Here is a 4,406-nt window from a genome sequence, read left to right as displayed (position 1 = left end):
TATATGTTTATTCAGAGAAAGTACGTTTTTGTGTCTGATTTCGTAACTTAATTAATAGTTAGCACTAATTAATTAGCATATTTGAGGTCACCCCCAGGAACCATTAAGATTGACACTTAGTTCGTGAAAATCCGATCATTAGAACGAAAGTTATTCAGGGTGATTCGTTTTTTTTTTGCGGACTGTACACTTCAAGTCCTCTTTAAAAGCAGAGCGGAGACCCAAGAGTACTATCGGTAGGGTTTCAGTCCATCTCTTGTTGCTGTGGCACATCAAAGCTTGTTTTAGTGAGCGGTGGAAGCGCTCAACCATTCCATTGCTGGCTGGGTGGTACGGAGATGTGCGAATTTGATGAGTGCCCAATATTTGAGCTAATGACGTGAAAAGCGATGACTGAAATTGTCTTCCTTGGTCTGTGGTGATTCTTGAAGGTACACCAAATCGAGCAATCCAATGCTCAACAAAAGCTCGAGCTACAGTTTCAGCTGTAATATCCGCCAGTGGTACTGCTTCTGCCCATCTGGTGTATATGTCGATGCACGTTAACAAGTAACTGTTACCATTGGAGGGTGGCAGGGGTCCGACCAGGTCAAGGTGTATATGGTCGAACCTTGCTGAAGGTGGTATGAATGACTGGATAGGACTACGAGTGTGTCGGGTGACTTTGGATCTCTGGCAGTCTAGGCAGCTTCTGGTCCATTCGACTATATCTTTGGCGATAGCAGGCCAAACGTATCTGTCCATGACAAGTTTTTTAGTGGCTCTTACACCAGGATGGGATAGGTTATGGAAAGCAAAGAAAATAGGTTTCCTAAACTGAACAGGGACATATGGTCTAACTTTTTGCTTGCTAGAGTCACAAATTATGTGCAGTCCATTCGTCAGATGTAATGACTGGAAGTTTGGCGAGCACTTTTTATCACTCAGAAGAGCTTGAAGTTCAGTGTCACTTTTTTGAGCTTTAGCCAGTTCATCAAAGTTCATCACGTCCGGGTCACCAATCTGTGGTGATTAGGTAAAATATATTAAATAAATTAATTCAATAAAAATTAACTATCAACACAGTTTAATAATAATAAAACATAAAAGAAATCATATTAAGTTATAAATAGAAAGACGACTAGGATTAGCGACAGCAGCATTTCAAAAATGGTGTAAGTTCATCAGACAGCAAGATGGAATGAATGTTAGACAATTGACGTGTTGCCATTTCTTGAAACTAAGGTTTTAACTCAGAGATGTTGCCATCTTATAGAAAAGTCATTTTCTTGAGGGGAAAGTTTTGTACTGCCACCTGGCGAACAAAGTTCATCGCCATCTGGTGAGAAGGTGGTTCACCACAACTTGAATAAATTTATAAGAGGTAAATATTCATTATTTTTCGGCAAAAAAACCATTATAAATATAATTCATCGTCTTGTCATAGAACGTTCTTATTGCTAATACAAATACAATTAACACTGCCGAATAAGTGCATAGTTTGATTATATCAAAGTTGCTAATTTGTTTTATTATCGATCAAAAGTGCCATTGAGCTGAACTATTATTTTTAACTATTTAAATATTTATTTATTTTTCAGTTTTGAATGCCTGCGAATGGAAAAGTATAAAAATAAAATGAAACTTATGAAATTAAAAAAAAATGTATGCATGTCAAATCCAACTGTCACAGTTCCATTAACATTATATTAGATATTTCCTTTTTTATACATATTTTGCTATCTGTTTATGTCGTTATACATTGAACTAATAAAAAAGGAAAAAGAATACATCTATTATATATAATTCTCTTACGTGGCTCCCAAATTTTGGTTGTATTTCTTTTCCGCCGGTGGCAACGTTTGCTTTGTTTTGAAAACACCAAAGCATTCTGCCTTTTAATGATGTGTTTCTGATCTAATATATATAATTCTCTTACGTGGCTCCCAAATTTTGGCTGAAGTACTTTGTACAACTAAATAAGATTCTTTTCACAACAGTTAAATATTTACTTTATTTTCTTCATTCATAGAGAAAACAGTCGGCAAAGAATTCTGTTAGGTTAAAAAACATTTCGCTAAAAAAATAACGAATTCTAAAAGAAATAAAAATAAACAACTTAAAAAATAAAAATGCTGTTGCCAGCCATAGAATTTTTTGAAAGTTAACTTAGCAACATAAATCAAAATGACATAGAAGCGCAACTAGATCAAAATTATGATACCTGAGCGCTTGACGTAACAAATCCTTCAATTCTAAAAGTGTTGTATCGCCAAATGCCCAAATTAACAATTGTGTTCTTAAAGAAATTCTATAAAAAGTTTTAAATAAACAACCTACTTCTACAACTGCTTCTTGAAGAACTTGGCTCATTGATTAAAAATATTGTTTTAATTTTACAGTACTAACTTTACTTCTACTTTCATTATTGCTATGACCCTCTTTCATTACATTTTACAACTTCATGCTAAATTTGAGGACTTTAAGTTGTTTTGTGGTTGAATACTGACATTTAGAAATGTGTACATAAAAAAAATAATATTTAGAGGTTAAGAGTTGCCTCAGAAAAATTTGAATTGTTGACATTGAACTTAACAATGGAAACAATCGTTTTTGTGAAAAATTGAATTGTATTGTTGACATCAAAACTAAAAATATTGTGTTTCAACTTAACAATACTACCTTAATTTATACTTTAGAATTGCCTCGGAGAAATTTGAATTGTTAGCAATGACTTAAACAAAAAGTTTTATTTTAACTGACAAATACTATATTATAATTTTAACTTTTTCTATGACTATACTCATTTTCTTACTCTTTTCTTTGTTTTTTATACATTTTATTTTTTTGTGATAAAATAAAAAACTTATAGTTGTTCTGCTTCTGAACACTGATGAAAACACAAAATGATGGGCTTCATCAACAATCAAAAATATATACATTTATTTTACAAATTCCATATTATTAAGGTGGCGCCCTTCAGAGAATTAAAAATACAAAATTATCTTCATCAAAGCCGATGCTTTACATCCGGCGTTCAGTGGCAGACTACTATTTCATATTGTTTTACAACACATGGCTTTAGCCCTCTGGTGGGAAAGACTTTAAAACAAAACTTACAACAGTTACTTTTCTCAACAACTGAAATTTAGAATAGTGTGATTAAGAAAAATATGTGAACTGTTTGCAATTTCAAATTAATATTGAAATGTACAGGTTTAGAATTTTCTACAGTGAAAAGTTTTCGGAACTTCAGTATTCAAAAAAGTATACAAAAACTAGACGTTAAGAACGTATCCAATGAGCGAGCAAAGCGAGCATTGGATTGCGAAGCAATCCGAAATGAACTGTGAAAGCAGTTCCGGGGGTTGGTGAGCGCCAGCGAGCAGGGGACGAAGCCTCCAAGTTTACAATATTTCTTTCAAAAATGGTAAATAGCGGAAATTCATTACCAAAAATGGAATAGTGAACTATAGAATAGTTATGGTATCTGGCAATCTAAGTAATCTGAGTTTGGTAAAAGATTTGAATAAATAATTTTTCCTCCTTAAAGAAGTTGAATTTAATTATTATGGTTTGCATAAACAAAAGAATTAATTTTAAGAAGATGTTATTAAAAGAGCTATTGTATAAACATGGACTAACCAAACATATTTTCGGAACTTAGTTATTTTAGCTGACTTAATGGAGGGACTTAAGCTGACTTAATCAAGGATTTAGCCATTATGCATTTTCCCTAAACTATTATATTAACGCATGACCTTTCATACAGAGTACTATAATGACATAATTGCCCAAGATTCTTATTTTCAATAATGCTTTATCTGATTTATTGCTATGGCTTAGAAAATTAATATAGTATGGCTATATACTAGTATTAAAACTTATATTTCAATTTTTGAAACATTGGGCAGGGACCACCTGCTTCTATGTGGGGCCCTTCATGGACACACTGAGTCCTCAAGATGTTGGGAAGCAAGAGAACTTTTAATGCAATGACTTCGGTCTTCTCTTTTTGTTATCCTACGTACATATGTATTTGTTACTTATTTCATCTTTCTATTTGTACCTTTTTGTCTCGGCATTTGAATTAAATTTTTTTTTGAAACAAGCTAAGACATGCTTTTCTTAAAAATAAAATATGGAATATATGTTTTAAATGGGAATATGCAATTGTTTTTAACTGTTTTTTTTAAATTAAAGAACTTTTTTAAATATTTATAATTGACAATTATTTAAGTAACGTGAAACCTTTTCCTTCCTCTCTTAATTATGCCTTACTTAGTTTTTTTTTGTTTTTAATTTGTTATTCTTCTTTACTAGCACATTCTTATTCACGAGTTCTTTTAATAATCACTTAATATAAATATTTTCAAAATTAAGCAAAAAAAATATTAACGATAACAAAAATCATCAATTTAAAGGAT

General features: G+C 32.0%; 1 long non-coding RNA gene across 1 annotated transcript; it reads right to left on the bottom strand.

The window, feature by feature from the left end:
- Positions 1-1,761: 1,761 nt before the first annotated feature.
- Positions 1,762-3,376, bottom strand: LOC139425217 (uncharacterized). The gene is made up of 2 exons (XR_011636494.1): positions 2,438-3,376; positions 1,762-2,387 (listed from the first exon to the last, which is right to left on the bottom strand). It is a non-coding gene; the product is annotated as an uncharacterized lncRNA (long non-coding RNA).
- Between the last annotated feature and the right edge of the window lie 1,030 nt (positions 3,377-4,406).

Source organism: Parasteatoda tepidariorum, chromosome 3 (assembly GCF_043381705.1).
Source record: "Parasteatoda tepidariorum isolate YZ-2023 chromosome 3, CAS_Ptep_4.0, whole genome shotgun sequence".
NCBI classification, from domain to species: Eukaryota; Metazoa; Arthropoda; class Arachnida; order Araneae; family Theridiidae; genus Parasteatoda; species Parasteatoda tepidariorum.
This window is presented reverse-complemented; position numbering and strand designations above follow the sequence as displayed.